Below are 13425 nucleotides of genomic sequence, written 5' to 3'. Positions count from 1 at the left end.
ATGCGTATTGCGAAAAAAGATATGCTAATTAAAATGCAGTGGCGCACGCAGGGGGGGTTTCTGAGTCTCTAGAAACCCCCCCTGCACTAACTAAGTGGCCACTGTCCTATACAGCAGCCGCAGCGCTGTCAAAGAAGCGTCCATGGCGATGCTGTATTGTATACAGCACCGCCGCAGATGCTTCTTAGACAGCGCCGTGGCTGCTGTTTAGGACAGCGCTGGCGAAACGGAGCTGCTGCGCATGCGCAGCAGCTCTCTCTCGTTTTTTTGTTTGTTTTTTTGGGTCGGCGGGGAGAAACCCCCCCCCCCGACAATCCTCCGTGCGCCCCTGAAATGGACATATGTCTCGCTCTGAATCAGGTCCATAATGTACAATTTAAGTTTTAATGTAACAGAAAAATCCTCTGGGAGAACTGAAGGCTAGGTGGGCCATAATATCATGTTTCATTCAAGTGGGCCATTGTAACTTAATCTATAAATTCACCCTAAGCAGATGTCTGTAGCGCCACCTATAGGCCAGAAATACTATTTAAAAAATTGGTATAAAGGCTGCACACTGCCTTGTATCGCACTCCACAAGCACTTGCACTACTTGCTCTTTGCAGGACAAGGTGATCTGTAGATGATATCAGTATATAAATAAAATATAAAAATTTTGGGGAAGAACAAATGTCAAACCTACCTTCATTTTCCGATTTGTAATATTATTGCTCCTACACCTGCAATACGTGTAGCTGCCAACATTTTACCATCATTTGCAGGTACTCTTTGTTACCGACTTACAATAATTACTATAAGAAATATAAATAAATGTTATTTAAATATGTTTCTGATAATGCTGTAACAAGTCCCTCTGAAAGCCTTTTCAAAACTTAATCCACTCTTATATCATTTAATTTCCAAATTTAAATGTTCAAAACTTAATAAGATATATGTGTAGTAACAAAAATAGTAACAGTTTAAAATGATTAACATGTTGTGATCTTCCAATTTTAGATTTGAAATTTAACAGAAACTAGACAAAATAATTTATTATTTCTATGTACTTTACCTGTTATAGATACAGATAACTGAAGACAGAGTCCAAGGTGCCAGAAACATCTATTGTATTTTACATTGTTCACTTTACAATATGAGAAGCACTAAAATAACTCAGTTCTATTCAATCAGATGATATTATGAATGTACAGTAGTGGGAGTAGCCAGAAAATAAGGAGCTGTAAAGGGATTTTCTAGCTTTAACGAATATTGCAATATATTGTACCTTGCAGTGCCCAAAGATTTTGGGATACTAAAGCATTGTCACTTCAGAGAATTGTGGCCTGCATAAAAGTAGTAGGTTTGTGGCTTCATGTTCTTATATGGTCAAGGACATCTCAGTGAATTTTAGTATCCTTATTATTTAAAGTTGGAGGAACATTAACCCAAATTTCCCTTTTTGGTCACATCCTTATCAGCTGTAAATGCTGCAAGATTAAATCTTTCTTAAACGCTATTTATATATTGTCTGTATGGATTGCCAAAGGAAGAAAATAATCCCCTTAGTAAACACCAGAGGGCAGTGTAATGCCATAGCAATCTATAGAGAAAAAAAAGTTTATGATCTGGGCATAATTAGGTTATTAGACCAAAGGACCTTAAGAATTGTTATATATATAATACACGGATCTTTACATTATGGTCTAAAAGTTATCATATAATGAATGATCAAAAACTTAGAAAAATAGATTAACCCTTAAGAATCTATCAGTCCACATAAAATCTAAAATAATCTAGGATTAGATGATTAATCCCTCAAAGTATAACTTGCTAAACAGGTATTTATTAGACAGATATTTAAAATAATAAAATCTAAATAAGATCACCACCTCGACAATTAATATTGTAGCTGCCTATTAGCGGCCATTTATAAGGTCGAGGATATGATAACCTGGTGCAGTGGTCATTACTATATAATTGTGAGGATGTGCCCCGCCAAGGTGCCCAATTGAAGATAGAAGAGAAGAGAAGAAGGAAGAAGAACAAGAAGACAACTTAATGTTCCTGGGATCCAGAGACGGTGAGTTCCCATTTTCTTTTCCCACCGATCCCGACGCCGGTGACAGTGGGCAGCTGATCCAATCAGGACTCAGCTTTCCCTGGTGGCAAATCATCGGCCAGGAAGGTGAGCCAATCACGGCTCCCCTCCGGCAGTTTCAATTGTTGGTGCTGCAGTGAGTCAATCAAGGCTCACCACAACACTGCGCCCGGGGCTTATAAGCCGCTATGCACCGCTGATTTTCAGAAGTCCAGCAGCGGAGAGAGAGGACAGATGTCGCAGTACGTTCAGAAACGGCGAGTCAAAACCCGAAGACGGCGAAAGTGACAGGGAGCCCTTGTAAGGGGTAGTAGCTACGCTGCCACAAGAAGATGCCCACTGACCAGAAGAAGGCCACCAGACCCTTTAGGTGGGCACCAGGCCCTTTAGTTTATCTAGGGCACCAGGCCCTTAGTTTATAGCAGCTGGGCACAAGGCCCATAGTTAGTGATCTGGGCATAAAGCCCATAGTTTAGGAAGGCGCAATGCCCTGGTAGTTTAGTTTGGCACTAGGTCCCTATTTATCAGGGCACAGAGCCCTTGTACTGAGAAGGGCATTAGGCCCCTATTTAGTTGGGCGCCAGGTCCTTGGTTCAGCAGAGAGCTAGGCCCTGGATAGTTATTTAGGTGGCGCTAGGTCCTACTTAATTAAGAGTACACTAGATCCTATTTAGTGTAGGAGAGCACTCGGCCCTTGTTGCAGTGGGACATTTGGTCCCTTGTGAGTGAGGAAGTAATAAGCTGTTGAGAGTGGCATACAGGGCCTCTCAACTCAGTCGGGAAAGGTGCCAACAAAGTCCTGAGTTCCTAAAGTACAGGCTTGTAGGCTGGGGTTCCAGACGGCGTAGCTTAGTCCCAGGTGATACTGGTGGCCCAGGCAGGTAAGTAGCAGGATCAGTCTGTTCCTGGAGCAGTAAAAGGTGACCATTCGTGAGGTGGCCACGGGCAAGTAAAACACCGAACTGTTCGTGGTTGGTATATAAACCATCTCTCTTTTAGTATCTTACCCTGCAGGAACAAAAGGACAGGCCCCAATAAAAGTGGATGTACTAGGGTGAGCAGACTCAATGTGTGGCTATGGGAGTGCTGTGGATAAAGGTACAGTGGGTCTCGTGGTGGTCCCTCAGGAACGGGTGAGTACCTGGGGTGTCGGGAAGGTGATTGCGGTTTGTGTGACCTTATCCCACTAGGCCCCGTTACATGAATTACAGGAGAAGCTTCACCAAGGGCATCCTAATGTCAGCCTTGCCTCCACTGGATACTACAGAAGTGTTTGACTTGCTGCACTGTCTGGTGCAGGAAAGGTAAGAGTGCTGCACTACACAGCAAGCTGCTGCTCCATGATGTTGGCAAGTTTGGGCCAGTAACATCATCAATTGGGTACTGGTGCTCTGCACAGACTTCTTTCCCACAGGCAACATTAGCAAGTGGAGCTGCTGTGAAGAAGAACAGAGTCTTTCTTTCTTCACCTGGCACCATAGCAGGAAGAAACCTGAAGGCGGAGGATTGGGGCGTACTTAACATTTTCATATGGTCACGGTCACATATGCTCCATGTGAACACCTTCAAAAGATCTTACTTGCTGTGGTGTCTGGTGGAGGAGGTCTTTGGTCTTTACAGCAGATCCATGTGCAAAGGAAATGTGTGTAGAACACTGGTGACTCCCAATCTGCACAGAACCTCCACATCATGGAGCACAAGTTTTGACCTTATTCATTTTTTGCCATTGCTATCAATTGTTGCCATGTGTCATTTGTTTTGGAGGCTGCCATCATTGTAATCCATCATTCAGGCGGAAAAATAGAGGGGGGAGGAGCAAAAGGGACCTTTCACGTCCATTTATTCCTAATGTATGTATGTATACTTACTATCTCCCGCGGAAACATTTTTATCCAAAGTTAGAAAATAATCTCCATCCAGAATCCTTGCATTGAATAATTTATTTTGCAAAGATGAAACAGTCATGGGTCTGGACATAGTGACAGTTATAATGTACAGTACAACTGTATCCAAGACATAGTCCTAACCTATACATCTCCAATCCATGGCCTAATAACAGCACCATTATCAACAACCTCAAAAGATGATTTCAGATATAATAATCTTGAAAGATAGCATGGACAGACAGGATGTTAGGAGACCAAGGAGAATCAGGCCATACATCAGTGCTCTATCACCAAGATCTTCACACATGATACTGACATGGATGTTGTCACTGGAACCCCTACCAGAGGATCTTCTCCTGAGGTTCGACCTCTTGATTTGACTTTCTCCCTACAAGGAAATATGTCAGACCAGATGATAGCTAGCAAAACAATGCCACCAACCAGGAATGCAAAACAGGTCATAAAAGTTATATTTGTAGCAAAAACAAACAGGTGTGACCCCAGTTTTTCAAGTAATATCCCAGAAACTGACATGTCAAGAGAGTTCACAGGCCAAGAGTTCCACTAGGGTTACGCTTTCAGTTAGGTATCTAAAACCATCACACAGAAGATGAACTTTCTTCAGAATCACAGAGAGAATGATGCTCATCAATTTGCCACTGAATTATTCAAATGATTTGTCTATGATTTGTACAGAGAGTGGAGTATGAATGCCAATGAGGAGAGCTCCCAAGGGAAAAAAGAGACACAAAATCCTATATAATTCGTATGGACACCAAGAAGATACAAAAAGATGACTATGACATTTTGCAGAACACCAGCAACAGCTGCACAATAATAATGTTTATCACATTTTCTGTATAGTGTACAGAATCCTGCATACAATGAGGTACCCTTGACTAGGGATGCAGTCATAAATGTTTTGCTCAAAATATGAACCAATACCTCATGTTTTCATTTTGCTAGATACACATGGGTATGCATTGTTAATGATAAGCACTGACAAATGTCTTTTTGCTTTGTAGACATATAGGGCATTATACTGTCCCATAGTTGGTACCATGTATATGGGATTAATTTACCACTGGCTTATTTCTTCTTTTGTTTTGTATAAAAGATCACTGTGTTCTTTACTACTCATGCACATCATAGTTGCTGATGTGACTAGATACCTCAAGGTGAAAACCTATACTGCTCATGTGTGAAACACAATGGAGGTCAATTATGAAGCACAAAAGGCCTGATCCCGAGAAGAACTTATGCCAATTTGTGTAGTGTAAATTACACTGTGCATGTCCACAAAGAAAACAAATGTATATGCGACAATATAGATTTCACGTATCTGGAACTTGTGCCTCCTTATGTCTGGAGAGGCGGAATGGGGGAGGGAAGGGGAGTGAATGCTATTTTTGTGTGCAGTTTTAAGAGTAATTTACTCCCGTTTTGTGACTAATTTAGCACAAGGCCCAAAATGTCTGAAATGTTTAATTTTGTGGAGTGAGATTATTGAAATGAGATAAAGGGATGGACAGAATTTTGCAGCATCTCTTCAGAGTTCATCCTATTCTTTTAAGAGGACTCTTTTTGGACCATCGTTTTGCACCTCGGAGCGCATATTTAGACACACTTAAATCTATCCAAGAAGCTACAAACATACATGGCGGTTCTCATGTCCGTTCTTTCTTAAGATTGATTTAAGCCATAAATGGGGCTAAACCAAGCAATTTGAGGAGAAAAAAAAGTTTATTTTATTAAAAAATTGGACTTGGATGTTTACACTTTTGTACAGTATGGGCCTGAGTCATTAAGGAGAGCAAAGCATAAAAAAGGAGTAACATTTGCACCTGGGCAAAACTATGTTGCATTGGAGGGGGAGGTAAATTTAAAATGTGGGGACAGATATATATTTGGGGTAGGGCATGTCCTAGATCAACTTTAAATTTCAGTGTAGTAATAAAGCTATTAAGTTTTTGTGTGCTAGATGAAAATACAGCCATTATTTAACTTAGGCACAAAATAATAAACTACTTTGCACCCCTTGCATTGTAACATGGTTTGTCCCAGAGAACATTTACCCATTTTTTGCCTTAATGACTCAGGCCCTACATCTCTGTAGATTTTGTCTGGCTCTTTGTATATCTAGTAACACTTCTAATTTCTAGGAGAACAGAGAGAACACATACACCTTGAATCATCCAGGTACATTGGAACAGCACTGGCTTTTGCAGTGGGCATTGTGTGACCTTCATTACATTTCTCAATGTACCATATGACTCAGCATTCTAGTAAAAATATCACTACTGACTAAATCACTTTCGTACCCTCCTCATAGATCAATTAGATCTCTTACAGTTTTCTTTTGAAACACTGTTCATTGGAGCCTAATGTATGTCTTAATAAAGATATGAGAGTAAGGGGATATTGATACCCTTCCAGACACTTACAGCACTATTAACATGCAATATCCCCCTTTCGACGCTTACTTAAATATCATATTTTTACATGTGGGTGCAACACTGGGCACATTTCGTCCATAATCAGCAAATAACCCCCAAAAATGTCCATTCAGAAGCAGTAAAATGTAGCACCGTGCCATCTTGATATGCTAAACAATGTGTGTCTTCAGGGTTAATGGGTGCAAAAGAAAAAATAAAGGTAGGTGACATCACAATATGCCTTGCCTCTTATCAGTGAACTTCATTCACTAATGGGTTAAAAATTAAGGTCATTGGTATCGGTGAAACAATGCTTAAATGCATTTAAAACTACTCCCTTACTTGATGATTCAGCCCCAAGTGGACTACTGGACTACATGTGAAGGAGACATGTTCAGTCAGGGAACAAAGTTTCAGTCCTTCCTATATGTGGGAAAAGGTGGAGTTGAAGAGAATCCTGGGTGGGGTAGTAGGTGGTTTCAACAATTAAATCGTTTGGCTAAGGGAGGAAACAAAGCTGAATATATCAATGTATTTTTATCATAACTGAATGAACTAAAGGGTTTCTTGCAGAGAGCGAACACATTAACATCATCTTTTTAAGTCTAAAATACTAATGACCAGAAATCTTGTCAACTAGTTTTTATTGTCAGTACACATCAATAACAATTAGACCTGACATCACTAATCAGTCTAATGTGGCCATCACAAAGCAATATTTGTTCACAGTGCATTTAACTAATGTCAACATTGTTGCATTCAGTATTTATTATTCATCTTTTTGCTTGTTTCAGAATGACGTGTAGTGTGCAGAGATAGAACAACTCGCGACTAAATAGATAACCATGCTTGGAGCAGCACAGAGTATTTCAGGTAACAAATGTATGGTTCTTGTGAAAAGTGACCTATCCACTTGTGTGTTTATAATAGTGAAGGTAGTGTTACATAATAAAAGGAGCAGGGTACTCCAAAAGCATGGAGTAGTGATGTAAGGAACAATATGAGGTCCTACGTGAAATTAAGTTCATCCACCCAACTTGTTTACTCTAACAAGATGTCACACTTTCCTGTGCCCTTTTGGCAATTTTTCACTGATTAGAGGCAGATTTACATATGGATTTGCAAATGGTTTAAAAGAGGAAACTATTTAATGTCACTGTATTATTTTTCAGTGTTTAATCTGTGCTCCAAATCTTGCTATGCCCAGTGTCAGATTATAGTATAAAAGCTCAATTTGGCGATATAAGTGTAGGGGGACACTGTTTTTTAAATAAACTATACATTATATACAACATAAAAAAATATAATTGATACGAATGATAATGTACAGTATATAATTGGTTATAAACTATTTGGGCTCTGTTTATTTGAAAAACTCCTCTTTTCCCCAAGTGTTTTCATTGTGTCATGTGTGACAGAGAACCCACTTGAGATTGGTGGATCTTCTAGTAGCTTCAGTGCATCATCAGTCCATCAACAATGTCATCAAATGTGGTTAATGTTGAAAACTTTGTTTAATACAAAAACAGAGAAGGGTAGAATCTGGTGGTTACATAATGGTCAGTGATAGGGTTAATGCATTTGAACACTCAAATAAGAGGTAGTTAGGTTAGAATGCACCCAACAGCAGGTCACGGAAGGTCTGGTACTTAAGTGCATTGAGTATAATTAATAAAGTGAGGAAACTGGTTTAAAATTCACCCCTATAGTCCTTGAAGAAATCTTAGGGAAACGAGGGGAATGGACCTGATGGTGAAGGTGTTCCATTTCCTTACATAAATTAGCGTTATCAATTTTTCCAGGGGGCGTAATAACATGTATTTCCAGACCTGGGCCGGTGTCTGGAAATATAGTAATGCTGTTGCTGGTATCAGAAATTAAACCTTTATGCATTGGATGACTCTAGACGAGTGTGGAGAGAAATTGTGTAAGAGACCCATAGAGGATCTGGGTGGTGGTGTTGGTGGGGATGGGGGTGGCGAGTTGGCCAATAAAATCGGAGATAAGTTGAAAAACAACAGAAATGAGAGGGGTTAGTTTTTACTCTACTAATTCTCCAACAGAGAGGGGAGGACTCTGGGAAAATCTTGTGAAACTTAAAAGAATCTAAATAGCAATGTAGTAATAGCTTCTAAAAACCTCCAGTCTGGTTGGTACAGTGGGAAGCCATATGGTCTCACTAAGGCCATATTTTAGAGAGCTATTGGTTTATAGTTCTTGGGAATCTATTGGGAACTATTTTTGCGTCTGTCTTTTCGGATGGGCTGAGGGAGAGCAGGTAATAAAGATTTTCCATCAAATGGGGTTAGCATGATTTACAGGTATTTATAAAAAAAACATTAAACACATGAGCACATCATGTTCAGGGGTTTTAGAGGTACGGAATCTGCTGGCGCTATATAAATAAATGTTGATGATGATGTTGATGATGGGAGGTACTATTTCACAGGTATGAATTCTGTTATAGACCAAGGAACCTTTAAGGCCATGAGCTTTTCGGAAGGGATTGAGGGGAGTCTAACCAAGTTTAGGAACTTGTATATATGATGTAGAATTCATGTTGTAAAGTGGCGTGTAATAATCTACTATTTAAGGTAAGATTTTCCCTGTTGCACAAACAATTTTGAGGCAAGAAGTATACCAAATTTGCTGTTTTTGGTATAATATCTGTAGTTAATTCTAAGTATCACACATTATATATGTAACATTGTCAGGCAATTAATCTCTTCTCTTAGAGCTTTAAGTGTCTATGTAGCCTGTTTAGACAATGGTCATAAACACAGATTTCAAAGCACAACATCTTGGAGTGGGAGGATATATTGGTGGCTGTTCTCCACAAAATAATGCTGTGTAGCTTCTCTGAGCAGGATTTTGGATTAGAGGAGAGAAAATCATTGAGCTTCAATTTTTGGACAGCTTTGGGGCAAGTTGGGCATAGGCTATACTAGAGGGGCATGGTCCAACCAAGTTGTAGGGAGAATAAGCCCTTTCTTAATCTTTGTGTAGACAACTGGTCAAATAAAGTCAATCCTGATATGCAGACCAAGCACTTGGGAAAGAAGGTGTCTGCTGAGCACATCTCCATTCATTAAATAAACCTTTGTCTTGCGCTGTACTGTATCTATGCAGAGAAATATTTGGAGAAAATAATAACGGAGCCTATGTGAGAATCATTCAAATGTAACAACCACCATGAAATGTGTCCAGAATTCAGAGCATATACAGAGATTATGATATAAATTTGTTATTCAAATTTTTCACTTAAAATCAAACAGTGGCCACCTTTATCCCAGATTACTCTGAACTCATTAAATGAAAAGTCCTATGGAATAATAAAGCTACATCATTATGTTTAGTGGAGTTATTGACTATAAAATATTAGAGGGAATTTTTTAAAGCGATTTGGGGGCTGCTTAGCTAAAAAAATTGTTACCCGAAGGCCTTTTATGTCCACCTTCAAGTCCCTAAATATTTTAAGGGACAACCTCTTTATTTAGGAAGGTATCCCTTTAGCATTAAGAGATGTTAGTTTATGTGACATTTGAGAGTAGTGAAGACTGCGTTATAAATCATATAGTAAACAATTAAACATAATTCTGTAAATTAAGTGGGATGAAAGTCACAAGGAAGCTTGAGAGCTTCCCTAAGTGACAGCTGCAAGTATACCAAAGGGAGGGTGGGCAGAGTAAAACACAAGAAGATGAAAATTACAAATCTAAACATATAAATTAATATATAATAGACCAGGTATTATTAAATATTTCACAACCAGAACATGAGTCTCCCAGCTGGAACCAAACGCAAGGCACCAGCATCTGCAGCCAAGGAATGAGCTCTACCTCTGGATGCCAACATGCAGAGAGCAGCTGACTTGCAGCTGACTGGGACCACATGAATTACAAAGGTAAGTAAACTTAAGCTGAGCTGACCATCAGGACGTTTTGGAAGGATAACAGCCGACTCAGTGACCTTATACAGGTGATCCAAATTGACTTAAAGATTCATTTTATCCAACAATTGAAGTTCCAGTTAAGAAGAGAGAAATACATCAAGTCAGACATTCCTTGGGACTATAAGCTTTGTCGGGTTTTTCATATCCTGATTATGGGGGGCTTGTTACCAAATCAGATTTCCTATAGCAAGCAGCCAAGGCTTTAGAAAGACCTGTCTATAGCTGTATTTCTTGCAGAAGGTCTTCCTCAGAGGAGCATTTCGTGTTGTAGTTCAGGGTGACGTGGGTCAGCATGGTGGCACAGTGGTTTACATTGCTGCCTCACAGCACTGGGATCACAAGGTCAATTACGGCCAGTTCCCTATCAGCTCATGAGGTCAATACTAACCAGAGCCCCATTGACTTCTAACAAAATTGACCCTGTTGGTGGGGTAGAAGAGCTGAAGAGAGTGGACTTCAAAAGAGGAGAATGAAAGGGTGGGATCAGGGAAAATGAAGCCAGGATCATTTGTGCAAGTCCATGTGTTGCAGCAGGAATACTAATACTGCACATGCACAGTCAACTCATCCAAGCCCTCGGTTGCTAAGCAACAGTTCATTGCATCTCTAATCTGGGTCCAAGTGCCACAGGAGGTGTGAATGACAATGTCGGAGGGGCGTTACACTAGTATGCTGTTTTTCTGTTCCACTCTATTTATTTTTTTATTTATCTATATCTGATAAAAATCACTTTTTCTAGTGGTCAATTGTTAGAGATGAGAGATAGTTTTGAATTTGGTATACGCGTTGCTTGGTTTCATAGCCCAAACTTGGTTCTCTTAGTTGCCTTGCTGAAACAAAGAATGGAGATGAAGCAACAAAGCGATTCATGAGACAAATGATTTACGCAGCTTGAGGACTGTAGCTTGAGTATATTTAGCCAGGTCATTGGCATATTAGAACATTATAGTTGTGTTTGATATTATATAATAAAAGTTAACAAGTTGCAGTTGAGTAATCCCCTGTGGGAGTTATATATGTCCTCAGCTACAGAGCCTAGAGTGTACCAGCATAAGCCTTTTGTGAAGAAATCGCATTAAAAGTGTACTCTTGGCTGGAGATGCTCTGGCTCAGTTCCCCGAGAACCGAGCCCACCCGAACTTCGACGATCAGAGTACCGAGCTGAGCCGGCTCGGTACTTTCACGTGCCCTCGGAAGTGAAAACGAGGCAAAACGTCATTGTTGCGTTGTCGGATCTCACGAGTTTTGGATTCTATAAGTACGGCGATCCAGCGCCATTTCACAGAGAGACACACAGGGATAGCACGGTTCTTGGCAGTCTCTAGTGCAGTTGGGCAGCGTCATATCTAAAACAGAAAGAGGAGGGGTGGCAGTTTCCTTAAAAGTCTCCAGTGACATTATACTGAACTATAGCTCACACAGAAACAGGAGAGCTCCATTGCTAATTGTCATAGCTGAAAGAGAAATAATAGGGCTGTCAGTGTTCTTCAAAACCTGCAGTCACATTGTACTGTGTTATTATAGCTCACACAGAAACAGGAGAGGTCCTGATCTGCCGAGCAACTAGAGGTAAGTGAGCGGGGGGAGGGCCTGCGTATTCTAAACTATAGGGATGCAGAGAGGGGGTCCTGCCTATTCCAAGCTATAGGAATGCAGAGAGGGGAGGCCTGCCTATTCTAAGTTATAAGGATGGAGAGGGGGGCTGCCTATATGAAGTTACAGGGATGCAGAGAGGGGGGCCCTGCCTATACTAACCTAGAGGGATGTAGGGAGAGGGGGACTGTCTATTCTAAGCTATAGGGAGGGAGGGGGGGCTGCCTATACTAAGCTATAGGGATGCAGAGAGGGGTGGCCTGCCTATACTAAGCTAAAGGGATGCAGAGAGGGGGTCCTGCCAATACTAAGCTATAGGAATGCAGAGGGGGGGGGCCCTGCCTATTCTAAGCTATAGGGATGCAGAGAGGGGGTCCTGCCTATACTAAGCTACAGGGATGCAGAGAGGGGGGGCTGCCTATACTAAGCTATAGGGATGCAGAGAGGGGGGGGCTGCCTATACTAAGCTATTTGGATGCAGAGTAGGGGGGTTGCCTGTGCTAAGCTATAGGGATGGAGGAAGGGGGGGCTGCCTATACTAAGCTATAGGGATGCAGAGAGGGGTGGCCTGCCTATACTAAGCTAAAGGGATGCAGAGAGGGGGTCCTGCCAATACTAAGCTATAGGAATGCAGAGAGGGGGGCCCTGCCTATTTTAAGCTATAGGGATGCAGAGAGGGGGTCCTGCCTATACTAAGCTATAGGGATGCAGAGAGGGGGGGCTGCCTATACTAAGCTATAGGGATGCAGAGAGGGGGGGGCTGCCTATACTAAGCTATTTGGATGCAGAGTAGGGGGGTTGCCTATGGTAAGCTATAGGGATGGAGGAAGGGGGGCTGCCTATACTAAGCTATATCGATGGAGCGAGGGGGGCTGTCTATACTAAATTATAGGGGGGCTGCCTTTGCTAAACTATAAGAAGGGGGGCTATAATGTGTGAGGGAATGGGGGGCTGTCTTAATAGTTCATGGGTAGAAGGTGAGCTATTAATTTAATGGTGGAGTGTAGGTGGGGGGCTAATTATTTATTGGAGGCTATTCGTGGGGTGATTGTGGGGCAATTTAATTTATTGGTGGGGAAATTAAATTTATTGGTGGGGCCTATTAAATTAAGATGGGGTGATGGGACCTTCAATTTAATGCTGGGGTGGTTTGGGTCTATTATTGAATGCGGGGCTGAGTTTGGGGAGGATGGTCGTGGGAAATGGTTATATTAAACGTAAATGTTATTAATTGATTGCTGGGGCAGTTTAGAGGGAGGGTATTAGGTTTATTTATTAAATGGGAATACTATTAATTTAATGTTGGGGTTGGTTGGAGAGAAATAGATCTATTTATTAAATGTGAGTACTAAACTTTTAATATTGGGGCTAGAGGGAGGCCTAATTATTAAATGTGGGTGTTATTGATTTAATGGGATGGTTAGAGTTTTTTAAATTTTATGTACCCATTTTTTTTTACAATAAGGCCTCCAAGGATCCAGA

The sequence above is a fragment of the Mixophyes fleayi genome, chromosome 2, assembly GCF_038048845.1.
Source record: "Mixophyes fleayi isolate aMixFle1 chromosome 2, aMixFle1.hap1, whole genome shotgun sequence".
NCBI classification, from domain to species: domain Eukaryota; kingdom Metazoa; phylum Chordata; class Amphibia; order Anura; family Limnodynastidae; genus Mixophyes; species Mixophyes fleayi.
Note: the sequence above shows the minus strand (reverse complement) of the source record.